This window comes from Macrotis lagotis, chromosome 1, assembly GCF_037893015.1.
Source record: "Macrotis lagotis isolate mMagLag1 chromosome 1, bilby.v1.9.chrom.fasta, whole genome shotgun sequence".
NCBI lineage: Eukaryota > Metazoa > Chordata > Mammalia > Peramelemorphia > Peramelidae > Macrotis > Macrotis lagotis.
This window is the reverse complement of record NC_133658.1, coordinates 436,216,174-436,243,817: the sequence shown is the minus strand read 5'-3', so window position 1 is coordinate 436,243,817 and position 27,644 is coordinate 436,216,174. Positions and strand designations below refer to the sequence as shown.

The window sequence follows — 27,644 nt, the reverse complement described above, 5'->3', positions numbered from 1 at the left end:
TTTCTTAACTTTCCTTACTAATATAATTACAACTCATACTTGTTTTGGATTCACTTGATGCATAGTAAATTTTTTTCCTCTTTTTGAGATTATGCTTTTAATTGCTTTTGAAATGTGTTTCTTATAAGCAATATATTTTGTGGGATTTTATTTTCTTCCCCATCTTGACATTCTTTTTATTGTTTAGTCCATTCCCATTTAAAAGTTATGAGTTAGGTGTACCTTTTTCTCCATTTGTCTATATTGTTTTTTAAAATATTTTTTAAATTCTTTTCTTTTTGGCAAATATGTTCCTATGATTATTTTTGCTTCAGATACTTTGAAGCCATAAACTTCATCATTTTTAATTTTTTTGTATCTGCAACATTAAGCACAATGCCATATACATCAGTCAGCCAATAAGCATTCATTAAGGACCTACGGTGAAGGTGAGGCATGGTTTTTAAACCCTAGGGTTAAAAAAAAAAAGACAAAAGACAATTCTTGCCCTTGAGGGCAAGATCACACTCTAATGGGAGAGTCAGTGAGCAAATATGTACAAACAAGACAAATACAGGATAAAGAGAGGATAACTGTAACTCTTGGCTGGTCTAAGCATGCCCTGTTCTAACATGGTGCCAGTCTTAAAGAACCTTTAGGTTAGTTAACATGAAGTTAGTCTAACATGAAGTCTGCTGAACCCCACCATGCTGATGGAATACCTCTTCTGAATGGCTGTCTGCAGCAATCTTTTCCCACCATCTTTTAACTTAGCTATTTTCAACAACTCAGAGCTGCTGGGCTCACCACGGATGCCATAAATTTAACCAGTGAGAAGGGAGGGACTTGTATTGCCCTATTCCTCTTTAATGCAGCTCTGAGAAATGGGTCTGGTGGCTTTTGTTTCAGCTCTGTTATTTGTCCTGCTTTAGGTTCCCTGAAGTTCTAGGAGCTGGAGCTGTGGCAACCTTGGAGATAGGACTGAGGTGGGGCAGTGCAACTAGTCAGATCAGTATGGAAGCCCTGAGAAGCCAGAGTGCCTCCAACTCAAGCCCAAGAGGCATTTTGGACTAGGAACTGGGTCTGCTAGACCATGGGACAAAGCTGAACCATGAGCCTAATCCCCTCCCCTACCCAAGACTGATTTGGGAAGGAGGAAGGAAGAGAGAGGAAGATAATACCTCCCATATATATCTGGAATTATACCTTTAGAAGTAACCATTCATTTTGTAAAAGTTCCTTGTTATATAACCAACATAAAGGAAGAGTATTAGAATTAAATGGGATTGGGGAAGGTTCCCTATAGAAAGAATTTTAGCTTGGACATGAATTAAACTTAAGGAAATGATAGCAGAGATGAGGATGGAACCTATTTCAAGCATGAAGATAGCCAGCAAAAATATCCAAAATTAAGAGATGGAGAATCTTGTTCAAGGAACAGTAAAACTGGTATCACTAGATGAAAGAATTAGTTTAGGTTGGCTAAGTTGTGAAAGACTTTGAATGTCAAAATATTTTATATTTGATCTTGAAGTTAATTAGGGAGCCACTGGAGTTCATTGAGGGGGAGAAGTGACAGAGAATTTGGAAGCTGACTGGAGGACAGACTGGAGTGAGGAGATATCTGTGGCTGGTAGACTAAGCAGCAAACTATTGTAATAGTCCAGATGTCAGGATGATGAAGAGCTTGCACCAAGATAGTGGTAGTATCAGAAGAAAGACAGCATATTGGAGAGATCCTATGAAAACAAAATCAACAAGTCTTGGCAGCTAAATGGATATGTGTGAGAGAGAGTGAGGAGTCAAGGATGACTCCTAGGATGTCACCTAAGTTGTGAGGCTAGGAAGGATCCTTAACAGTAAAAGAGAAGCCTGGAAAAGAGAATTGGGGGGGGGGGGGGGGGAGAAGTTGATGAGTTCAGTTTTGGACATGTTGAGTTACAGATAATCTATAAGATATCCATTTGGAGATGTCTAATAGGTAAGTTGGTCAGCCAAGAAGTTAAGGATGGATAAATAGATTTGAGAAACCTCAGCACACAGATGAAAACTGAATCTATGGGAACTGATGAGATCACCAAATGAAAGCAGAAAAAGGATCCAGGATAGAACCCTATGGTAGACCCACATTTGGCAAATATTCCCTGGATAAAGATCCAGCAAAGGAAATTGAGAAGAGTGGATGGTAGACATTTGACCTTAATTAAATTACGTTTAACTGAATTTTCTTGATGAAGGGGACCCCAGCTTAGGATAGTTGTTCAGAGGAGCATTCATATGTTAAAGGGTAAATCTTCCCCTGCGATGTTCTGAAAGGGTAAGGTATACTAAAGATAAAGTCAATACAAAACCTGGTGTCAAAAGCCAGGTCATTAAAAGGGTCATGAGTGTTGAATTTCAGAAGACACCTTACATCTCTCTCTCTGTTTGCTCTCTGATCCAGTTACATTTGCCTCTTCACTGTTCCACAAACAAGACACTCTTTCTCCCAACTTCTGGTATTTTCAATGATTATCCTCTGTAATTGTTCCCTGGCCTTCTTCAAATCCCAGCTAAAATCTCACCTAAGAAAGCCCTTCCCAACCCCTCTTAATTCTACCTTAAGACTACCCTCTGTTAATTATTTCCTATTCATTCCATTTATAGCATGTTTGTACATGATGTTTGCTTGTGGTTTTGATTTGATTGTGAGCTCCCTGAGGACAGGAACTGTCTTTGGCAGACACAGAACCTAGCTAACAGAAGACCATTAAATGTTTGATTGACTGACATGAAACTTATAGAGGTTATACTCCTTGAAGTGATGGTGTACATTAAACATAAAAAAATTAATTTTAGAATAAATTTAAAAGTTTAAAATGACTCATAGTGTTAATTTCTCAAAGAGATTTAGGATTCTAGGATAAATCTAGATATAGATTTAGGATTCCTGGTGGAATGAGAGTGAAGCATGTGGGCTTTTATACTTCTTATCAGCTACCCTGATCTGTCCCACCTATATCCTGTGAAAGCCTTTGACTCCTTCCTCTTTCAGGAACTAGTTTCCCATTTTGTCACAGAGTTGTGTACGGGACTAATCTAGGCTTCAAGTTCCACATGGGGAAGAATGGAATCTTAATTTATCTTCTATCTTTCTAGCTGAACTAACACACTAGCTGAGCGATCTTGGACCAGTTACTTATATCTTTTAATTTCCTCAAGTATAACATGGAAATGATTGTAGTACCTACTACTTTGAAGGGTTATTTCAAGTATCAAATCAGATAAATAATATTTGTCAAAGTATATAGCATAGGGGGCATCTAGGTGGCACAGTGAATAGAGCACTGGCCCTGGAGTCAGGAGGATCTGAGTTCAAATCCAGTCTCAGATACTTATTACCTAGCTGTGTGACCTTGGACAAGTCACTTAATTCCACTGCCTTGCAAAAACCTGAAAAACAAGTGTATAGCACAGTGTCTATTTAAATTCTTAATCTTTTCCTTCTTTTCTGTCTTTCTCAGAATAAATCAATGTATTTAAAGTCTCTCAGTAAATGATTTTTTGATGGGAGGGGTTAAAAGAAAAAAAAGGGGGAGCCAAGATGGAGAGGGAGCCAAGATGGCGACATGAAGGGATCGAGTCTTAGGAGCTCTCTGATAAAAACTCATAAACTAAGGACTCTAACTAAACTTTCAAGAGACAGAACCCACAAAGGAACCCAGTGAGGCAGTTCTCCTACTCAAGGTAACCTGGAAAAGAGCAGAAAGGCTCTGCTCCCTGGGGTCGGAGGGGTGGCCCGCCAAAGGGGTGGCCTGCCAGAGCCAAAGAACTTCAGCCTCCCGGAGGCAGCCCCAGGGCACTGGGAGCTGCGGCTCACAGCAGCGGGGGAGTCTCCTGAGCTACACCCCGGGGAGCACCGGCACAAAGTGGGGGAACAGCAGGGGGACCTCTGCTAGAGAAAGCACGTGGAGCCCAGCCCTCAGGGCACACAGCCAGCAGTTTGGTCTTTCCAAATCCAGGAAACAGAAGCAGGCGGAGCTGGTAAGCAGGAGCCCCCAGGGCATGAGCCCATTGAGCTAAGAGAGGGGAGTGAAGAGAGACTGCAGAGTTCTTCTGTCCTCTGCCTCTGGAACAGGACTCTGGGGCTCTGACCACATTCAGATCCTGATCCCAGTCTAGGCCCCCCCATAGAACAACAGGCCCCCCCCCACCTCGGCCCCATGGCAGAGGGGGGTGCTTATGGTCATTCACAGACCAGGAGGGAGGATAGGGCCTCACACACTGAGACCCTTGTGGGAGTGTCCCAAAAGCTCAAGAAGCACCCCAAAAAACAGGCTTAGGCTGGGAAAATGAACAAGCAAAGAAACAAGAGGAAGACCATTGAGAAATATTTTGCAAATGAGCCCAAGAAGGATCAAAATACTCAGCCTGAAGATGAGGAAGCACAAGCTCCTGCATCTAAAGACTCCAAGAAAAAACAGAAATTGGGCTCAGGCTATGATAGAGCTCAAAAAAGACTTTGAAAATCAAATGAGGGAGTTGGAAGAAAAACTGGGAAAAGAAAGGAGAGAGATGCAGGAAAAAACATGAAAATGAAGTCAGAGCAGCTTAGTCAAGGAAATCCAAAAAAATGCTGAAGAAAATAGCATGCTAAAAACCAGCTTAGGTCAAATGGATAAAATAGTTCAAAAACTTATTGAGGAGAAGAATGCTTTAAAAAGCAAAATTGGCCAGATGGAAAAAGAGATAAGAAAACTCTCTGAGGAGAATAAATTCTTCAGACAAAGAATAGAATTCAGGGAGATTGATGAATTTACCAGAAATCAGGAATCAATACTTCAAATCCAAAAAAATGAAAAATTAGAAAAAAATGTGAAATATCTCATTGAAAAAACAACTGATATGGAAAACAGACTTAGGAAAGATAATTCGAAAATTATTGGAATACCTGAAAGTCATGATCAGGAAAAGAGCCTTGACATCATTTTCAAAGAATTACTACAGGAAAATTGCCCTGATATTCTAGAAGCAGAGGGCAAAATAGAAATGGAGAGAATCCACCGATCCCCCAGAGAAAGAGATCCCAAAAAACCAACCCCCAGGAATATTATAGCCAAGTTCCAGAACTCCCAAGTCAAAGAGAAAATATTACAAGCAGCCAGAAGGACACAGTTCAAATATCGTGGAGCTGCAGTCAGGATCACACAGGACTTAGCAGCAGCTACATTGGAAGCTCGTAGGGCTTAGAATATAATATACCGGAAGGCAAAAGAGCTTAGAATGCAGCCAAGAATGAACTACCCAGCAAGGCTGAATGTCCTCTTCCAGGGAAAAAGATGGACTTTCAATGAACCAGGGGAATTTCAAAGGTTCCTTTTGGAATGGCCAGAGCTGAACAGAAGGTTTGATCTTCAGATACAGGACTCAGGTGAAGCATGGAGATTGGAGGAGAGGAGGGAAATATGAGGGACTTAATGAGGATGAACTGCATGTACAGAAAAATGATACTGATAACATTCATATGAACCATCTCAGTTAATAGAGCAGGTAGAGGGAGCTTTTATAGTTGAAGCACAGGAGAAAGCTGAATTCGAAGATAAAATATGGTGTAAAAATGGAGTCAATAGGAAAAAAAGGGAAATGGAAAGGGAGAAAGAAAAAGGAGAGGGGGAATAGTCCAAGATATTTCACATAAGATTTTTTTTTATTACAATGAGCTATTGCAATGATATGGAAGGGGGGAGTCAAGGGGGAATGAGGGAACCTTTGCTCTCATCAGAGATGGCTAGGAGAGGAAACAGCAAATATACTCAATGGGATATAGACATCTGGAGTAAGAAGGAGGGGGGAGCAGGGGGAAGGGGTGGGGATGTGAATAAAGGAGGAGAGGATGGACCATGGGGGGACAGTGGTCAGATATAACACATTTTCTTTTTTACTTCTTGCAAGGGGCTGGGATTGGATGGCCTGCCCAGAACCATAGGGCCAGGTGGATTCTGGGCCTAAGGGATGATATGGGGGCTCAGGGCTTCTTGGCCCCAGGACCAGAGATCTGTCTGCTGTGCCACTCAGCGACCCTACAGCAGAGTCAGAGTGAAAGGAGAGAGAAAATATAGTACACGGTAGTGGAGAAATAAGAAAGGAGGGAGTTGCGATCAGTAATGGCAACGTTGGAAAAATATGGAAGTAACTTTTGTGATGGACTTATCATAAAGAATGTGATCCACTCACGACAGAGTTGATAGTGTTGGAACAAAGACTCAAGCACATTTTTTGTTATTATTATTTGGGGGAGGGTGCAGGGCAAGTGGGGCTGGGTGGCCTGCCTGGAGCCACATAGCAGAATGATGGGTGTCTGAGGCCGGATTCGGACCCAGGTGCTCCTGGCTCAAGGGCCAATGCTCTGTCTGCCACCCAGCCACCCCTACTATTATTACTATTTTATTTTATTTTGGGTCTTTTTTTTTTCTTTCTTCTTTTTTGGTTTTTGCAGGGCAGTGGGGATTGGGTGGCTTGCATGTCACATGGCTGGGTGATTATTGGGTTTACGAGGCTGGGCTGGATATGGACTCGGGTGCTCGTGGCTCCAGGACTGGTGCTTCGTCCATTGCGCCACCTGGCCATACCTACGATTATTACTATTATTTTTTTTTATTTTAATTTTTTTCTCTCCCCTTTACTTTTTTGCCCAAGCAAGTCTATCTATATTCATGGGGGGAGGGGTATTTTGTTTACTTGTAAACAAGTATATTTTATTAATGTAAAAAAACATTTGTACAAAATGAGAATAAAAAAATTAGAAAATAAATATAAAAAAATTTTTAAAAAAGGACTGCATCAGAGAAAAGTGAAAATTGGGGACTGTATATAAGTGGAAGGTTAAATGAGCATGACTTTACTTTTGTCAGTCCCTATGAAACAGGGAGCTAAAAGTACCTTCCTAAGTTACCCAGAAGTCCATTATGAGCACCTACAAAATGATATATGACAAGAGTTTAGGCTGCCTTGGTCCCATAATACTCAGGTTCGTATGACTCTTTTATTCAGTCAATAAGCATTTATTAAGAATAGCTTAGCATGTGCTGAGCCCTGAGGATCCAAAAAGAGGAAAAAGATAGTGCCTACCCTTCAAGTACTCACAACCAGATGGGGAGGTGACAAGCAAGCAGTTATATACAAACTAGATTCGGGTTCAATAAACAATGATTGACAAAAAGAAGGCAATAGAATTAAGAGGGGCTGGAAAAGCAGAAGACTCTCTCTAGTTGGTTTTATTGTCCACTGGGTGAGGTTGAAGTTTTTAAAGTATTCTGAGTTCTGATTTAAGCAACTCAGCATACCAACATAAAAAAAAAATCTGTTGCAACATACACTCGGAATGTTCCTTCCAGGGTGCAAGAAAGGGAGCATGGTGTGGTCTGGTAATGGAACAAGAGACTCTAGATTGTTCCTGGTTCTGCCACTTATCTGTGCAACCTTTGTCCTGAGCCTCAGTTTCCCCATCTCTGTGCAAGCTTTCTGTCAAAGGCTCCTTCTAGACACTTTGGGGCCTCTATACACCTCTATCTCATTGCTCCTGCCTAGGGGGACCTAGAACTTCAGCAATTACCCTTCTTCCTTACAAGATCTCTAGCTCACAAGGCTTCTAAATATATAACAGTCTGTAGGATCCAGGGCAATTCACTTAACCTTTGCCTCTGTTTCTTCATCTGTAAAATGGGGATAACAAGTATATGCTTCCCAGGGTTGCTGTGAGTCTATGTATTTGTAAAATGATTTACAAATCTAAAACCACTATAAAAACACTATTGTTACGTTACAGTAAATGAACAGCAACAACTCCTATTCAAGCCTATTCATTGCATAGTCACGGAATTTATAGTACTACTTTGGTTTGGGGCCCTTGAACAAGGTAAAAGAACTCAGTTCTGAGTTCAAAGAGGGTCAAAGAGGCCCCCTTCCAGAAGGTCATCTTGTCCCTCTGGGGTCTGTGAAGGTTTATGACTTATACTAGCCCAAGCTGGGTGGGGTTTTCAAAAATGGGAAAGGACTTGAGATTCATTTATTCCTCCTTACAAGAAGTTCTGAATGTTGTTTTTCTGCAACTCTTCTGCCCCATAGGTGTTCCCCTACTTTTGATGCTGAATGACAGCCAAATAATGGAGAGAACCCAGAAGGCCTCCAACAAGTCTCTATTATCCTCTAGAAAATGATTCAACATTGATAGCTGTTTACTTCTTCCCTTCCCCAGGCCCTGTGTGATATTCCTCTTACTGACATTAGGCCTACCCAGAATTTTGGAAATGTAAGGCAAGGTCAGTCTCAGGTTAGGTACAAAAAGGAACATTCATAGACCACCTGAGAGTTAAGAAAGGAAAGCTTACCTAGCTCTAGCATGACAAGGCTACTCAGCAAAGATACAGCATTGATTCCACTGGGTACAGCTTCTCATCCTCGGTATTAGCTATGTTTGAGAACCAGACAAACTTGAGGGAGTTTGACTTCTATCTCCTGGTGGCCTGGCTTCCTGGCACCAAGAAGCTACTTCAATGACCCAAGTTTTAGTTCTATGAATCAATTAAGTATAGAGGATAGTTTTTTGTGAAATCTTAGATGGTCTGTGAATGTCTCAGTTAATCCTTTTATAATCCTGAAGCAGTAGACCAGCCTAAATTAGGCCAGACCTATAAAGAGGATTGATAGGAGCAGCTAGATGGCACATAGAGCACTGGCCCTGGAGTCAGGAGGACTTGAGTTCAAATCCAACCTCAGACACTTAATAATTACCTAGCTGTGTGGCCTTGGGCAAGTCACTTAACCCCATTGCCTTGTAAAAACTAAAAATTAAAAAAAAAACCCAAGAGGAGTGATAATTCCTAGCATTTGTATCAGAATGGCTTTGCTAAAGTTGGGGAAGTCTGATGCAAAACAACCCAATTTTTTGTTGGTGCTCATCAGCAAAATACCATGAGGTGTCCCCATGAGGAGGGGACAGGATTGGAAGAAAAGGATGCATTCATAGTCATCTATGAATCAATAAAAATTCACTCAGCTGTAGCATGAAAAGGCTTGCCTTTGTGCCAGCCATGCTTTTGGACAAGTTAGGAGCTTGTATCAGTCCCAAAGGAGGAGGGAACTCCTCATCCACTGGCTACCAGAAAAACTAAAGTCAAAGATCAGAATCTAGTCCCCAGGGACAATTAAGACTGAAGACAGTTCAACTACCTTTTTTAGGGAGGAAAAACTCCCCTACTGTAAGTGGTAGGGAACTCTAGAATATGTTCATCCTATTTTAGCTGTGTTGGGAGAGAGCTGTGGCTCCTTTCTCACCTCCTGTCTTATTCTGGCTTATTCTGGGACATTAGGGCTGCCCCAAGAATGTGAGCCAAGCCCTGGAAAAGGAAGGCTGGGTGACTGCTTAGTCAAGGGGAAAGACCTGGAAATGAGGGAAGAGATTCACAAAGTTCCTGCTACATTTAAAATAAGGCTGGGGAAGAGGAGTTGGCCAAAATATTCAAAGTCAATCTCTAAAAGTTCTAAAAGAAAATCCCATGCAATGTGTCTTGTGGATTAGGTGAGTATCTTGAGGAAGGAAGGAAGGAAGGAAGGAAGGAAGGAAGGAAGGAAGGGAGGGAAGAGGGGGAGGAAGGAAGGAAGGAAGGAAGGAAGGAAGGGGAAGAGGGAGGAAGGAAGGAAGGAAGGAAGGGAGGGAAGAGGGAGGAAGGAAGGAAGGAAGGAAGGAAGGAAGGAAGGAAGGAAGGAAGGGAGGGAGGGAGGGAGGAGGAAGGCAATGAGGGAAGGCGCCTTGGCCTTGCTCTTCATTACCTCCTCCCCTCCCCCCTCGCCTCTCCCTTCCTCCCCTCCCCCTCCTCTTCATCCTTACTATTCCTCAACCTCTTTCCGGGCCCTGTCCCTCCGTGTCCCTCGGCGCCCCCCGGCCGCCTGGGGGCGCTGCACGCAGGCCGGGGCTGCGGGGGGCGCGGCGGAGCCCCGCGGAGGGAGGGGAGGAGCGGGGGAGCCGCCCGGGCTTTTCCAGGGCCGGTTTTCCCCCTCGGAACTTCCAGCCCGCGCTCCCGCCCGCCCGCCCGCCCGCCGGGGCCTGCCTCAGGCCGGGGCTCCCCCAGGGCAGGCGGCCTTGACCCCGGCGCTCCCGCCTCGCGTCCCGCGGCGGGGCGGAGCCGCCCCTGGAGCCGCCCCGGCCGCGCCGCGCCGCCGGCCTGGGCCCTGCCCGGGTCCCGGAACCTCCCGGCCTGCGCCGGCCGCGCGGCCCGGGCGAGGAACCGACGCTGCGCCCGGCGGCGCCTCCCGGGGCCCAGGCCGGCAGAAGCGGGGCCCGGCCGGGGGGCGCTGGGAGAGCCTGGCGTCCCCGGGCCCCGCCCTGGTACGGAGCGGGGAACCGAGGCCCCCCGGGGCCGAAACTGTGTCCCGGCCTGGGGGGAGCCGCCGCCCCGCGGAAGGCCCCCCCCCCCCGGGCTGCGGCTCCACGCTTTTCCGCTTTTGAGCTCGGACGGATGAGTGCGGGTCCCGGGGTCCCTGGGCACGAAGCGGGGGGGCGCTCACAGCCGGGGGGCTGGTCGGCCCTGCCCCCCAGCTCTGGGCGCAGGTGAGCTCCTCCGACCCGCCCCGCGCCGAGGCCGCCCCTCCCGCCCTTTCCAGGAAAGCAGCCCCGTTCCAGCCTCCCGAGCTCCCCAGCCGGCCCCTCCCCGGCCTCCCCTCTCCCCACCCCCCTTCCTGGGTGGGAAATGGGCCGTTTCCTAGCAGGGCCCCGGGGCGCCCTGCCCGGGGCAGCCTGCCGCGCGCTTCCTGCTTGCTTCTGCTCCGGGCTGAGCGCACTCACTCCCCAGCTCGGGAATGCAAGCCGATGTCATCATTGTCGCCAGCGACTGCCTCCCTCAAAGCCTGGCCCTTTTCCTCCCAGAAAGGCATTTACAAGAAAAGAAAACCTGCCCTCCCTTTCTCCCACCCTGATCTCTTATTACGATCTCTCAATCTTAAGCGTTTACCAGTTTTGTTCTTAAAAATAGTTCCTTTTGAAATTAAGTGAGTTTGGTCGTTTGGGTTTTTTCCCGATCATAGTTCAAAGTTCTTCCTGATTCTTGTGGACGCCTTGGTGCAGTAGAATCTCGGCTTCACCACTTGAATAATCGTCTCTTGCCTCTTAACTGGTCTCTTCCCTCTCCTCCCAATCATCAAATTGGTATTCCTGAATGGTAGGAATTCTATCATTCCCTAAAGCTTCAATGACTCCCCATTGCCTTTAGGATAAAATACAAACCTCCTGTCATTTAAAACCCTTCACAGTCTAATTGCAATCTGTTCAGTCTACACAACATTCATCACTTCTTGCCTTTGCCAGGCTGCCCAGACATAGGGAATGAATGCACCATCTCTCAGTCACTTCATTGGCTCAGGTCAAAGGATCTTTCCTGTTTGCTAATGCTCCTGGAAAGCATTTGTATGTATGTTGTTGTATATATCTTATAATTAGTTATCACTGTCCCTATATTGCCCCCACCAAATCCCCAGTATGTGTCTTTGCAAATTAGAACTGTATTGCTCTTTTACAATCACCAAGTAGAGTGCTTTGCACTGAGTAAAAACTCAATATTGTTCTAAGATTCTGTTACCTTATTCAAGTCATGCAAATTCTTTAGGCCTCAATTTCCTCACCTGCAAACAAAGGTGAAGGACTAGATAAATTCTTTCCCTTTCAAATTCTCTGTCTACCATTCTCTAAAGATTGAACCCTAGGCAAGTCTCTATTCTTCCCTGCTTGTGATGGAAACAATGCTGTATTTGTAGTCATAGAACTTGGTTTCAGATCTCACCTCTGATACTATCTATACCTGTGTGAGACAAGGAAGGGACTTTGCCTTTCTTGGCCTCAGTTCCTCAGTCATAAAATGAGGGGGTTGGCCTAAAGCCTTTTCAAGCTCTAAATCTATACTATAATTCTATGATCTCCCTCCCACAGGCCCCAAGATGATGTGATTGTCTCCTAGTCACAAATTAGCCTGACTTTTACCCCCTCCCCATAAAACCCTATTCTCTCATTCCTAATCATCAATTAGGGCCTGACCCCTAAATTAATCTATGAGGAGGTAGGTAGGTCCTTTCTACTCCCTGTCAACAAATAGTTTCCTCCCAAAGTACTAATGACTCCCTGAGTTTTCAGATGTTTTTTCCTTCCAATGTTTCCTCCTTGGAATTCTAGAGCCTGGAATTCCCTGTGGCACAGTCCTCCCATTACTGACATCATAGGTATTGTGCTGGAGTAGAATATAAGGTGAAGGAAAAGAGAGGAAGAAGGGGCATGGTAGTAAGTCTAGTTAATATTCAGTTGTGGATTCTTCTAGTTAATTGTGGAGATGGAGACTGAGAGAAGTATTGAGAGGACCTCAGGTTCAAAACCTCTTCTCTCCCTAATCTCTCCATATACAACCAGTTATGGAGATTTGCCAATTCTATCCCCACAAATTCTCTTGAATCCATACCCTCCTCTCTATTCATATGACTGCTCCCTTAGTTCAGACCCCTTTCCTCTGGGTTATTGCAATAATCTCTCCAATCTAAGCTGCTAAAACAAGCCAAAAATCAAACTATGCCACTCTCCCAAAAGAACCTTCAGTGGTTCCCTATTGCCTCAAAGATAAAACTTAGTTTAGCATTTAAAGTACATCATTCAGTTTTAGAACCACAAGTAGTTTTTAAGCACATACTAAGTGGCAGAACTGTGCTCAGCACTGGGGATACAAAGAACCCCCCCCCCCCAAAAAAACCCAATCCATTGTCTCAAGGAACTCAGTGCAGTGGAGCAGATAATATACAAACAACCATACCAACCAGACAGAGATAAGATAAATTAAAGGTAGTCTCAGAGGGAAGACACTAAGATTCAGGAGACCTGGTCAAGGAACCAGGGAAGCAAGGAGGCAGAGATGGGGGGGGGGGGGCGGGGATTTAGAATGTGATGCGTGAGGAACAGCCAGGAAGCCAGTGACACTGGATCACAGAGTAAGGGAACAGGAGTAAAATGAGGGGAAAGAGCAAGCACTGGGCGACTAGGTGGCACAGTGGATAGAGCACCGACCCTGGAGTCAGGAGTACCTGAGTTCAAATCTGGCCTCAGACACTTAATAATTACCTAGCTGTTTGGCCTTGGGCAAGTCACAACCCCACTGCCTTGCAAAAAAAAAAAAAGAGCAAGCACACAGCACCTACTGTATACCAGACACTATACTGTTACCTCATTTGATGTGGCCCTCACCAGGACCCTTCAAGATGGTTGCTTCTGCTTCTCTCTGTCTATTCTCCAACTGGATATGCAGCTAGGCCAATATAAACTACACTGTTTTTAATATTTGTCGAATTTGAAAGCATTTGCAAGGTAAAGTTACAGCTTGTCTTCAGAAAGTACCATCCCCACTCTTGGAGAAGAAGAGCACTGTGGGTGTGGAACTCTATATACAGTGTTATACTTTTTTGATATGTTGGTTAATTTTGCTGAATTTCTTTTTCCTTTTTATTTTTGTTAGAAGGAATCCTTTCTGAATGAAAGGATACACTGGGAAATATAGCTCATATACAAACAAAAGATGAGAAAAAATTAATTTTTTTACATGCCCTTCAGATAAAAAGGACTATTTCTACTTTCACGTGTCTCATCTGATCTTTGGACTGCATTTACTGATTTTGTTAGTTGATTCTGCCTAGTCTGGCCAAGTGTATTCACATAATGATTTTCCTACTTCTTATGGGCTTAGTTTCCTGGTTGTATTTTAGAGAGAAATTCTGACAAATGACAGAGTGCCTAGGCCCTAGAAGAGCCAAGAACAGTTTCCTCACTGGGAACTCACAAGAGCTAAGATGAGAAGAGTTCCAGGCACTCTAACTCTTTGGAATATATATCGCCCAAAACCTTTACCCTTCTTGAGTGACTGGCTGAATTTGGCTGACCATCTGCAATGATCTGAAGCCAGGGTTTGAATTACCCAGTGGCCATAGCAAGGGAAATCAAGCCATGAAGAAGGCTCAGGCTTTGTAATAAAATAGAGGGAGCCCAGACTCAGATAGTTCTGCAGAAGGAAAGGGGCAGATATAGTGAATGACCTCTTCCTGCAGATTATAACTTGGATGACAGCCCAGCAAGAGGCTGGGCTTCCCCTGAGCTGCTTCCTATTGCAAGGCCTAGCACCCATTGCCATGGCTATCGCTGTTTCCCTATTAACTAGGCTGCCAAAGATGGGACACAGGCTTTTTCCAAAGAACAAACCCCTTCTACCCTCCTAACTATAAAACCTAGGACCTGGTCCTAGCTAGAATAAAAGCCCTTATCCCCGAGTCTCATAAAACTTCAGTCAAGGCTGATTCTTGTGGAAAAGCAGGAAGAGTAGATAAGCAACGGAAAGGCATAGGAATAAGAGTGATTTCCCAATATTTTCAAATCAATATGAATTTGGAGATCACACCTATTGCATGTATATTAACTGTTCATACAGAAATAAAACTATAGCACTGATTTCAGCCCAGTATTCCTGACTGAACCCTTCTGTTGCATTTGGAAAATAGGGTAATTTGGTTGAGATCTCATTCACAGCACCCAATAAGTGTTCATGTTTGGTGAAGAAGTTGTTTTCTTTGAACATCCAGACCCGATGCTAGGCTCCTTCCCAAAGTGATTTCCCTGAGGGTATCACATTGATATAAAAATATGCCATGCACTTCCCAAAAATCATGCTTCTCAACTAAGCACAAACTAGAGCTATTACTACTGAATAATAGCTAATATTTATATGATGTCAAAGCTTGTAAATCACTGTACAAATACTCCTCACAACAACCCTTTTACAGATGAAGAAACAGAGAAACCAAGGGACCCATATCTAGATTATATCCAAGAATTCAAACTCACTTCTTTCTGCCTCCAAGACTTCAACTTTCTCTGACACACCTTCCCCATAAACCAACTTTTTTTCCTTCTTAGTACACAAAATTAGTTCACAGCAAGATATGACTATTATATCTAAGGTACTGTGAGAGTTAAAAAACCAAAACTACAAGATAAGAATTGTGAGCCCATGGAGCTTACAATCTAGATGAAGAAAGTGCTAAAGCAAAGCAATAGAAATTATTAGACAAAGATAGACATCAATTCTAAGGAAGGAGTAATGACTTACAGCAGTAAGGATGTAATTTTTGAGTTGAGTCTTGAAGGATCATTAATTAGAAACACCAAGGGAACTATAGGCCATCAACCCTCTTCATTTTTCAGATGAGGAAATTGAAGCAGAGGAAAATGAAGTGACTTGCTCAGGGTTACTCAGTTAATAAGGCAAGACTTGAACCTAGATTTTACTGCTTTCAAGCCCAGTCTAAACACTCTACTACCTAGGCACTAACCAAGTTTGTCTTTTGTCCATATTTTGTCAGGCAGCCCTGATTAGAATATGTCTTTTAGGGGGTGGCTAGGTGGGGCAGTGGATAGAGCACTGGCTCTGGAGTCAGGAATACCTGAGTTCAAATCCGAACTCAGACTCTAAATAATTACCTAGCTGGGTGACCTTGGGCAAGTCACTTAACCCCAATGTCTTGCAAAAAACCTAAAAAAAAAAAAAGAATGTCTTTTAGACATACTCTTACTTGATGCCTTGTTCACACCCCTCAACCCTCAAACTATCAAGAGTACCATCACCTTACTTGGCACCTGGACTTGAAACCTCTATCTCTTTCCCCCAATCAGTGTTCATGTCCTATAGCTTCTACCTTCAAAAAATCTCTCTGTATAAGCTCCCTTCTCTTCTCTTAACAAACCCCTGAACCATTGCAATAGCCTCCTAGTTGGTGACTCTATCTCAAGTCTCTCCTTACTCATCCATCCTCCTCTCAGTCATCAAATTGCTCTTCCTAAATGTAAGTCCTGTGTCCCCACTCCCACCCCTCTCCCTCTCCAATGAATTTTTGTGGTTCCCTATCACCTTCCCAATCGACTTTAAATTCCTCTGCTTGGGGGGGGGCAGCTAGGTGGCAGTGGATAAAGCATCGGCCTTGGAGTCAGGAGTACCTGGGTTCAAATCCAGTCTCAGACACTTAGTAATTACCTAGCTCTGTGGCCTTGGGCAAGCCACTTAACCCCCATTTGCCTTGCAAAAACCTAAAAAAAATCCTCTGCTTGGCTTTCAAAATCCTTTATAGTCTGGCCTCTTCACACCTTTCCCATCTTCTCAGATCTTCCTTTCCTCCACATATTCACACTCCAATTTTTAACTGAGTATTTTCCCTGTCTATCCCCTATCCCAGGAATGCTGGAATGCCCTGCCTCTTTACCTTCCCAGGATTCCTTCAAAATCTCACCTTCTTCAAAAAAACCTTTCCCAGTCCTCCTGAATCTTAGTACTTTCCCTTTGAGAGTAGCCCCAATTTATCCTGTATCAATACTGCTTGTTCATGGTATTTTACATGTTGTCACCTCCACTAGATTACAAACTCCCTGAGAGCAGGGACTGGTTTTTGTTGGTTTTTCCTTTCTTTGTATTCTCAGGGTATAATGTCTGGTATAATGTCTAGCATATGGCAGGCACTTAATTAATGCTAAGAGAACTGCCTTCTGGTTCTCTGTGACAAAAAGTTGGAGAGCTGTGAGACATTCATGTGTAGATGTCTAAAAAGCAGTTGGAGATGTGAGACTGTCAGGCGAGGGGGTTAAGTCTACACAAATAGATTTGAGAGTCATCTGCATAGAGATGATAACTAAAACCATGAAAACTGATCAGATCAAGTGAAACATAAAGGAAGAATAGAAGAGAAGAGGGTCCAGGACAGAGCAGTGGGGGACTCCCTATCTTAGTGGGTATGATGTGGATGAAGAACTAGTAAAAGAGATAGAGAAGATGAATCAGACAAGTAGGAGGAAAACCAGGAAAGAGCATTGTCATGAAAACCTAGAGAGAAGAAAATATCAAGCAGTAGAGAGTGACCTACAGTGTCAGAGTTTACAGGGAAGTCAAAGAAGAATGAGGACTGAGGAAATGCCATTTAGATTTCGAAATATAGGAGATTATTGGTAGCTCTGGGAAGGCAGTTTCAGTAGATGATCAAGTTAGAAGTCAGACTTCTGAGAGTTGAGTAAGGGGAGGAAGTAGAGGCATTTCTTATAGATAGTCTTCTCAAGGAGCTTATCCACAAAAGGGAGAGATCAAGTTATTTGTCTGGTGTCAAACAGCCATGCTACACCAGAGAGAGGACATCCTCTTCTCCCTCTATCCATGAGCCTCTCCACCAAGGGAAGTAAGAGATCTACATAGATCATCCATCTCTGAGAATATAATCGATTTCCATAAATGGACATGGGGACATAGGGAAAGCATCCCACAAAGGATGGTGGAATGAGCAAAAGCAGAGACAAGAGGGTTGTACAATTTAGTTTAAAATTAAGTTTAAAATTTAGTTTAAAATTAAAATTTTCATTAAAAAAAGTTAAAATAACTTGAGTACTACACAGTTTAACAGAGGTTACTTTCATTGTATCTCAAGAACTTACAGTGGCTATCACATAGGTGCTTAATAAAATAAAGCTTCTGACTGACTAAATGATCTGTAAATTTTATCAATAATGCATCCTGCTCATACAAGATAAATAAGGGATTACTAGACTTAGAAAGTGATTCTTAAAAGCTCCAATATAAAATAAGAAAGTGCTTTAAAAATCAAAATTCCAACAGGACTCAAAAAAACCCAAATCAGTTAGGAGTACCTGGGCTCAAATCAGGTCTCAGAAACTTAATAATTACCTAGCTGTGTGGCCTTGGGCAAGCCACTTAACCCCATTTGCCTTGCAAAAACCTAAAAAAAAAAAAAAAAACAACCCAAATCCAATCATGAGAGTGCTACTGGTGAATACTGAAAATGAATATTGCAATTCAAGGCAAAAACTGTTCATTTCACTCATGAACAACTTTCATGAAACTGCTTCTTCATGGTGAGTCCCTGTCACAAAAGAGTGAGTCATCAGGTCCCTGAAACCACTCAATCTGCAAGAGACTTTTTCTGATACCCTTAGCAGTTTCCTTTAGCCCAAAAAAGCACATTCCTGTGAACTTCTTAGTGATGTAATCCCATTCTTCCTCCACAAATTGGAATTACCATTATCAGGCTCTGTTCTGTTCTAAATTTAATACCTCTCTGACATCAGGATTTATTCTCAAACTCATCAAATAGTAACAATTTGAACAATGACCTTATTAACATTAAGGAAAACAATACTAGAATCAAAACTTTTACCAGTTATGACTTCAGTGAGGGTGAAGCCAGAAAAGAGGTCGTAGACCACAGGTAGAGAATAAAGCAAACATTGTTAGACATGGCCAATTTTACTTAACTGTGCTTCTATGTTATAAAAGAGGATTCCAATAGGGGAGGTGGTGGGAAAGAATCATTGAAAGACGTTTAAAGAGTTCCAGTAAAACATTTATTTACATAAATAAATAAATGAAACAATTCGATCTGTCTAAACTAACTAACTGGAGGACTGATTCTGTTTGTGAGCATTTACTAAGAAAGGAAATTGTGGTTTCAGTAGAATAGTTTGACTTTTTCTCAGGTTCCACATATTAAGGTCCAGGAACTTAGTTAGGAGCAAGGCCTCAGTTCTTCATCTGCTAATCTTGTGACTGTTATCCTTTATTTCTGATACTGATCCTGGGCTAGTAACCAACTGTTCAGGCAAACTAAGGCACCATCTTTAGACAACATCCACAACAATAGGTCAAATTCAATGTGGGTCATTGGCATTCAATGTTTATTTCCCACCTGACACCTGGGGCAGGCTAATTGACCCCAAGTTTGCCTTAGGGAAGACAGGGAAGATCCTTCCTGTGCTTCCAGCAATTGGACAGCTCTCTTCCATCAAATTATCTCCCTGAATAAATTAAGATCACACAAGATTCTTTGGATAATCCTGTTTGATGACCAAGCAATTGTCAAGCATTTTTCAAGTGCCTACAATATGCTACTGTGCTAGGTGTTGGGGATGACAAAGACAAAAATGAAACCTTAGTCCATGAGCTTACAGTATAGTCACAAGAGACAACATGGACATATACAGAAGTAGTCAAAATTGATACAAGATATTGGGATGCAGTGGGAAGAGCATTAGTAGATTTGGCAGCTATTTAACTGTATTGTACAATCCTTCTCCCCTAGTCAACTGAGTACATGAAAAATAATTTGCTTCATTTTTAACTCAGGACCTTTCATATGAATAGTAAGCAACAAAGAGGATCAGAAAAGGCTTTGTGCAAGCAATCCACCTCCTGATAGTGAGCTGATGAAAGTAGGAAAAAGAATGAGACAAATTTTATAGACATGATCAAATCCAGGAATTTGTTTTCCTAAATAAACAAAAGAAAGGTTTTGTTTTTGTTTATTTTTCCAATGAGAAGAGGCAGAAAATTGATTTTATTTTTCATTTAAAAATTATTAGAGATTCGGTGTATTAAAGTTTTATCTAGTGCTGAGGTAGCAAGGGTTGTCCATACCTTCTTAAATGCTACTCACATTCACTAAAATGAGCCAGTATTTTTCTCTCTTCCCATTGTCCCAAAGGTTCTGATTAATTATCCCCATGCCTCTCATTCACCTTTGGCCAAGAGTCTTCTTTCCTTCCTGATTTGATTGCCTTAGCTTTAAGTTCAGTGCTCATTTACATCCTGACTCCTTTCCACCATTATGCCATTCCCCCAGGACACCATGGATATAGGAATTGATGTTTTTCCTTTGTTCTTGAAGATGACATGACATCAAGGGAGGTGATGCCATGATAAGCACATGAATTGGATTTGAGTGAGGGATGCTGTGCTGTCAACAGCCTCACTTTCTCCTCAGGAGCAATCTTGATCCAGTAGCCAGATACGAATCAGGAGTACTGGAGATGGCCTTGGATGGGAGGCAATGAGGGTTAAGTGATTTGCCCAAGGTCTTACAGCTAGTAAATGTCAAGTATCTGAGGCCAGATTCAAACTCCCATAATCCTGACTCCAAGACCAATGCTCTCTCCACTATGCCACCTAGCAATCTGCAGCTAGAGCATAAAAAGCTAGAAGAAACTTTGGAGATCATCTTCTAGTGCAAAGGTATCAGAAATCTATCCCACAAGACTCTCAAGTACAGCTCAAGTCAGATTAAAATGTAATTGAGAAATCTTTAATATAAAGAAAAATACAATAAAAATACAGAAATACAAAAAAAATTCTATATTTTAAAACAAAATCAATATGTGGCCCATGCAGATCATTGTTACAGTTTAGTGGACCCCATTTCTATTTGAATTTGACACCTTTGATCTGGGGTGTAGGGGTGTTCAGGAAGATTAGTTCCTGTAGTATAATGGCTGCTGAACCATTTTCAGGGCTGCTATCCAACTTTAGTGTCTATCTGATTCATATAACTCTCAAGTCTGTGGCTCCAAGAAGTGTTATCATGTGCAGTGGCCACATCTTGGGAAATCATCCAGCAGATGGATAATACCAGGTTGAGAGTAAGCCAGTGGTTTCAGACCCATTGGTGAGTTAGGGGGGGTGTCCACCCCAAGCATGAAAAGACTTCCCTTGATAGGAATGGACAAACTAAAAACAATTTGTTCCAGTGGCCAGAATGGTTGCTGAAACAGGCACTATGGAGTGCTTAGAGCTTAAACATCAAAGAAACTACAGTCACCCACTTACCCCAGAGCATTTCTAATTATCTTGACTTTTGTCTTCCCACTGGACTCCCATGATTCTGGAAGAAAGTAAGGCCAATGACTTTGAACAACTCTGTTTTAGTTAAATTCAATTTATGTGCAAGTCAAAAGACAGTACCCATACCATTTTATCATTTTTTTACCTACCTCAAAGTCCTGTGGTGACAGGTAACAGGTGTGAATACATTGGTAGCCCTGCACACAGGTGGCCCAGGCCATAGAGTCATTTTCTCATTGGACTGGAGTAGCAGTGGGATTTGGCAGTCCCCTGGTATTTGAGCTACCTTTTTAAAGGACAACACCGCTCACTCCTGGCATGAGAAAGGTGCTAGAAAAGGTTCCCTAAAAATTGTCTGCTTCAGCTAACCTAACATCCTGGTCTATTTACTACCACAGGCAAGAATCCAACGTTGTGATTAAAAACACATCAAAAAAAGTTCAAAAACTTTATGAAGATGATTCCACTCACCATTGTTTCATGGAATGTATTTATAGACAGCAAGAAATCCAGTAGACCTGAAAAGACAAACAGCTCTTGTTGCCAGAGAACTCAGCAGTTACTGTACCCAATTTCAGCACTGAGTAAAATAAGACTGGCAAATGAAGGCCAGTTTACCGAAGTTGGAGCTGGATACCAGTTTTCTTGAGTGGTTGCTATGATGAGGAGCACCATGAAGTCTGTACAGGTTTCAAAATCAAATCTTATCTAGTCAATAAGCTAGTGAACAACAGGCTAATGACAATGTGATTGCCACTTGCAGAAAAATGTCATGCCATCATCTGTAGTGCTTAAACTCCTACCATGACAAACCCTGCTGAGGTCAAAGAAAAAAATTATGAAGACTTGGAGACCTTCATCATCAATGTGCCAAACAGGACAACTTGTAATTCTAGGTAATTTTAATGCCAGGATAGGCACAGACCTTCTGACATGTCAGGGAGTCCTTGAGAGGAATGGAGTCAAAATAGCAAAAGCAATGGTCACTTTTTACTGAAGATTTGTGCATTTCATGACTTTCTCATCACTAAAACTTTGCTCCATTTGCTTAAACACAATAAAACTTCATGGACATACTCTCATAACAAACGATGGCATTTAATAGACATTTAAGGACAAGAGACAGAGGATGTGAGAGTGCTGAAGGTGATTTGTGGCACAAAGTGCTGGACTGATCATAGACTTATCCTCTCCAAGTTAAACTTTCCTATTCAACAAAGCAGAGCCCCCAAGGCAAGGTTACTACTAGAAGACTCAAGGTCAACTGATTAGAGTGCTTCTCCACAGATGAACAGTTTGTTGCTGACTTGAAGGGAAACCTGAGCCAACACATGTTTGGCAACAGTGGAGCAGAAAAGGAGTAGGTAGCTTTCAGAGATTCGGTGTATATAATACTGTATTTACTCATCTGAGCCAGAAGACTCACAAATATCAAGACTGGATTGACAAAAATGATGGGGAGATTCAGAAGCTCCTTATAAACAACAAGAACTCCACAGGGTTTATCAGCAGGCAAAGTTTCTCAAAGAAGGTAAGGTTAACTATCAAAAGTTAAACGTATGGGGGCAGCTAGGTGGCGTAGTAGATAGAGCACTGGCCCTGGAGTCAAGAGTTAAAATCCAACCTCAGACACTTAATAATTGCCTAGCTCTGTGACCTTGGGCAAGTCACTTAATCATATTGCCATAAATAAAAAAAATTTTTTTAAAGTAAAATGCAAGCAAAGCTTAGAGGATTTTTGACTCAGTAAAAAGGCAGGTGAAATTCAGTTTTACACTGATAATAACACTTCAAAATGCTTTTATGATGCTCTGAAGGCTTTTTATGGACGAAAGTTCTATGGTACATCTCAACTATTTATTGCTGATGTAGCCATGTTAGTTAGTGATACAAACATGATCCTGGAGATAGGAGTTGAACACTTCCTTAATGTTCTCAACAAACCATCATCAACCAGTGCTGTATACCTCAGGTAGAAGTCCGTCCTTCTCTAGTCAAACTTCCAATTAAAGAAGAAATTTTGAATGTCCTTAGATTCTCTCATGGGTCATTTGGTTCCTTTAAGGATGATTCTATTGCAGCTGAAATCTACAAAATAGGGAGCCCGCTGCTCTTATAAAAGCTGACTGAAAATTTAAGTGGTAAGAGATTATCTTATTATATTATGGTAAGAGATTATCTCTCCCAGGAGTTCAAGCATACTTCCATGGTCCATCTCTGTAAAAGAAAAGGATATAGCTCATCCTATGACAATCACAGGGGTGTCTCTCTCACAGTCATTGCTGGCAAGATTCTTGCCAGAATCCTTCTTGATAGGATGATCCACTACCTGGACAATTGTTATTTATCCAAGAGCCAGTGTGTAAAGGGCCAAGGAACATTCTATATGATGTTTGCTGTCTGATAACTCCAGTAGAAATACCAGGGGCAGAACAGATGTCCATATACAGCATATATTAATCTGACTAAGGCCTTTGATACTGTCAATCATGAGGTCTTGGAGAAGATCAGTTGCTCAGAGAAGTTCATCAATATTATATATTAGTTTGATGATGGCATGCTTGCATGGGTTCTGGATAATGGTCTCTTGCTTTGCCAGTCTCCAATGGAGGGTTAAAGTGCTTATTCTCATTCTTTTTAGTTTTCGGTTATGTCAGTACCTTCAGCCAAGACTATAGTGGAGGGAGAGTTGGTGCATAACTTTTTGTTTTCAGGTAATTGTGCACTCAGTGCATCCTCTGAGGCTGAGATACATCAGAAGATGGACTGATTCTCTGTGATGTGCCAATTTTGGCCAATTTTAACACTAAGAAAACAACCAACATCATATCATCCATATGTAGAACTACTGGTTACAGCAAATGAAGAAATTTTGAATGCAGTGAATAAGTTCACTTTCCTTGGCTTTCCAGAGATGTACACATACTTGATGAGGTTGATATAGACATTGCCAGAGCTAGCTCAGTGTTTGAGAAGTTCTGAAGAAAAGTGTGGGAGAGAAGAGTTAGCCTAGGAATCTAAAGATCTATGGAGCTATTGTGCTGACCTCATTGTTATATACCTCTGAAACCTGGATCGTATACCAGCATTATTCCAGGAAACTGAATGGTTTCCATTTGAGTTATCTTAGGAAGATTCTGAAGGTCACCTGATAGGATATGGTACCAGCCACTGAGTCCTTTCCTGAACTGAACTGTCAAGCATTCAAACTTTACTGGAAAGAGCACAACTCAAATGCCAAATACTGGTTGGCCTAAAAGACTATTTTACAGAGAACTCAAACAAGGCAAGCGATCACATGCTTGGAGGTCAGAAGAAGCAATACAAGAGCAATACAATACAAGACCTCAAAGTCTCTCTGAAAAACCTTGAAGTTTATTATGAGACATAGCAGGCACTGGCACAGGTCCATCCAGCATGGCATGCCCACTTAAAGAAAGTGTAGTGCTCTACGAGCAGAGCTCTATTGCAGTAGCTAACTCAAAGGAAATATGAGATGTGCAAATTTGAAGACATCTTCACTCCAAATGTTCATATGGACTATTTGTACGCAACCACTAGTAAAGCCTTCTGAGCTACTACATGGGTTACCTTTCCTCTAACAAAATGATGTTCATTTTGGTTCTTTTCAAGCATGAAAGATGACAACCTGTCAAGACTAGATACCACTGATCTACCCTCCTCCCATTTTACAGTTAAGTAAATCGAAAACTGGAGAAGTTAAATTACTTACCTATAGTTATATAAGTTACAAATAACAAAATTGGTATTGGAACTCAATCTGCTTTGGGTCTATGCTAACAATTGACTGGGTGGGGATAAGGAACAGGAAATATATACAGGACGAGGGGCTGGGAACATCTGGTTTGAGAGGGTCTGGTGTTGCCAAGGCAGCTGCAGACAGCACTAGAAACTCAAAAAAATCTAGGAGCTTTTTAGGATTGGATTGGTTTAATTAAATATAGCAGGCTAATTTTTAAGTTGATAATTTTATATAGCCCTGGAATAATGTTCTGGAATAATTTTATATAATCCTGGACTAATAATATCCAAATGACCCTTGGCAGCAAAAAAGGTTTCCCACCTCTAGTCTAGACAATCAACAAAAGAATAAATCAAGCCCTGATTTTTAGTGATGTAAATGCTCACACTGAAAACTTAACAATGGGTCCTCACTAGAAAATTTAACAGTAGGTCCTCACTAGACTTGTTTGAGCTGACTCTAACACATCCCTTGTTTTCACCATATCAAAGACAGATGAGAAAGACAACCCTGAGCCTGGCTTTATTACATTATTACTAATGCTGGTTCAGTGATGTACAAATTTGCTGTAAAATGATGGACAAAGTTGATTTGATACCCAGAAATGGGGAAAAATATCTATTTCTGTCCAAAAATTATAAGAGTATAATGCTCTAGAGGGGTAATCATAGGGATGTGATGAGGTAAGTCCCAGGAGCCAACTCATGAATCAGCAGCAACTCCTCAGGAAGTTGAATGGCTTCAGTTGGCTGGGATCATCTGAATGTGAAGTCAAACTCAATGTTTCAGGAAGTCAAAGACACAGAGATTAGCTCTGTGAGTGCATTATCATCGGCCTGAAATCTTATCCAGGTTAATGGGTTATTACTCAGCCCAATTACTAGTCTCTCTGAGGTGCCACCAAGTAATAACTAAGAACAAAAGAAACCTTGGTTTTTCCTCTTCCACTCTCATCTCATAGGAACATAGATTTAGAATTCAAAGGAAACTTGGGGTTGTGTAATCCATCTCTTTCATTTCATAGATGAGAAAATTGAGATCTACAAAGCTGAAGTGACAGGCTGAAGATGTTAAGAGTGGTAATAGAGGTAAGATTTGAATGTGGGTCTTCTGAACAAAATCCAGTGCCCTTTTCCATTGTACAACTCTAAGATCTATACATGAATATCTAGACCCCTAGAGTGCACCAGTATTTACCCTCCATGCCATATATATCTGTGTATGCATATGCTTCAATCCTTTCTTTTTTCTCTGAAGTACCATCTGAGCTTTCTTCCTCTAGAGATGGCCTTGGGGCCAGTAAAGCACACCCATAAGTCAGTTTAGAGGCTTATGCTTCTCTCTTTGAAAAAGGGTCTACAAAGGAGGTTTTTCTACAATTTCATTCAATTTTCATTTGTTCTTCTTTCCTGATGAAGATCACGAATATATAACATGTGTTGGGTATCCAAAGACAATAATGAAACAGTCCTTGACCTCAAGGAGCTTATATTTTATTGGAGAAAACCAGTATGTATCAAGAAAAATAAATATAAAAATATGTACAGTGATTTGAGTCGGGGAAAGGGACCCAATACCTGGGGGATATCAGGATAGGCTTCATGAAGGAAGGACCACTTGAACTGAGCCTTGAAGAAAACTGATGATTAAGGGAAGAAGTTCCCATGTATCTGAATAAAACTGGGCAGAGGCAAGAGAGGAAGGGAATGGAATGCTGTTTACTAGGAATAACAAGACCAGTTTAGCTGGAAAGCAGAGTATATGAAGGAAATGTTCAGTAAGTTTGGAAAGGTAGACTGGAGATAGACTGTAAAGGGACTGAAATGCCAAAATAAGGGGAAAGCAAACTCCTGCCATCTGTGAGAAGATAAACTGGGAGCTGATGATGAGTTCTATTAGAATATGAGTTTCTTCAGGGCTGGGACTCTTACCTCTTTTTGTATCACCATCTTTTAGCAGCACAGTAGGTCACATAGGTAGGTGGCTCGGTGGCTAGAATGCTAGCCCTGGAATCGGTATTTTTTTAGCTGTATGACACCAGACAAGTCACTTAAGCCTGTCTGCCTTACTTTCTTCATCTGCTAAATAAGTTGGAGAAGGAATTGCAAACCACTCCAGTATATTTTCCAAGAAAAACCTGGTTGTGACACATGGTAGGTGCTTAATAAATTTTTATTGAGTTTTGTATCTCCAGTGTTTATCACATTGTAGGCACTTAATAAACATTTATTGACTAAGTTGAAGCTGGAGGGATTGCTAAAGGAGAAAGGTGAAGGAGAGGAACCTTATGTCTCCCCCTCTCTCACCCAAAATAAATGATCGTTTTTCTCTGGGTTTGCACAGAGTGGAGTCACCCAGCTTCTTCCTCTCCGATGTCTCCAGATTACCAGGGGTTGGAAGAGTTGTATTCAGAGAGACTTGGTGACGGGGAAGAGGCTGCCTGTGGCGTTCACACCTAGTGTTCTATGAATCACAAAACATTTTCTTCACAACCACTCTGTAATAAAGATAGAGAAACACTAGCAGGACTGAAGTTTTCCGCTTTCAAGTTTAATTTGATGATGGGGGTAGGTAGGTAAGAAGATCGAGCCACGGATCTCTGCCGGATCTCCATCCTTGTTGAGGAAATCAGGGGAAGGTGAGAGCTCCAAGCTTCAGCCCTTTCATTCCTGGTGCAATGGCTTCTGCAGATTTTCCTGGTTTCAATCTCTGTGGCCACCCTGAAGGTGGCAGATACTACATTCCAGAGAAAGGTGGGTCCCTTTGGCCTAGCACCCTCCCCCTGGGGCAACACCCCTGCCTTCTTTCTCACCTTGGTCTGGAAAGTGCAGAGAAAAGATGACAAGAGGAATAAGATAATTGTGGAGAAGAGCAGGGCTCGAAAGGCTGGGGTGAAAGTGGAGACTCCGGAGCAGGGCTCTCCTGAAGGGCCTCTGTCCTCCGGCTCCCCAGGGCAGGCGGCTGGGAGCCTGCAGCCCAGAGGGCTTCTCTCCAGGGCCGCCAGACGGCCTGCGGGGGTGTGTCCCCAGCCCGCGGGGGCAGGGGGAGAGGAGGAAAGCCGCGGGAGATGTAGCAAGGGCTCGGGAGGGAGCGAGGCGCTGTACTTCCCCCAGCCTCTAGCACTACAACGGCCTGATTTCCCCGAAATGATGCTCTGGGCTCAGCCAATCAGCGGCGGCGCGGCTCCC

The 27,644-nt window shown here is 42.5% G+C and overlaps 2 long non-coding RNA genes across 4 annotated transcripts in view; one reads left to right on the top strand and one right to left on the bottom strand.

The window, feature by feature from the left end:
- Window positions 1-27,644, bottom strand: part of LOC141506464 (uncharacterized) — a 247,160-nt gene that overhangs the window by 35,335 nt on the left and 184,181 nt on the right. The gene's annotated exons all lie outside the window — the stretch shown is intronic.
- LOC141506459 (uncharacterized) lies at window positions 20,304-27,415 on the top strand. Its single transcript, XR_012473892.1, has 4 exons — window positions 20,304-22,224; window positions 24,327-24,387; window positions 25,481-25,544; window positions 26,800-27,415. It is a non-coding gene; the product is annotated as an uncharacterized LOC141506459 (long non-coding RNA).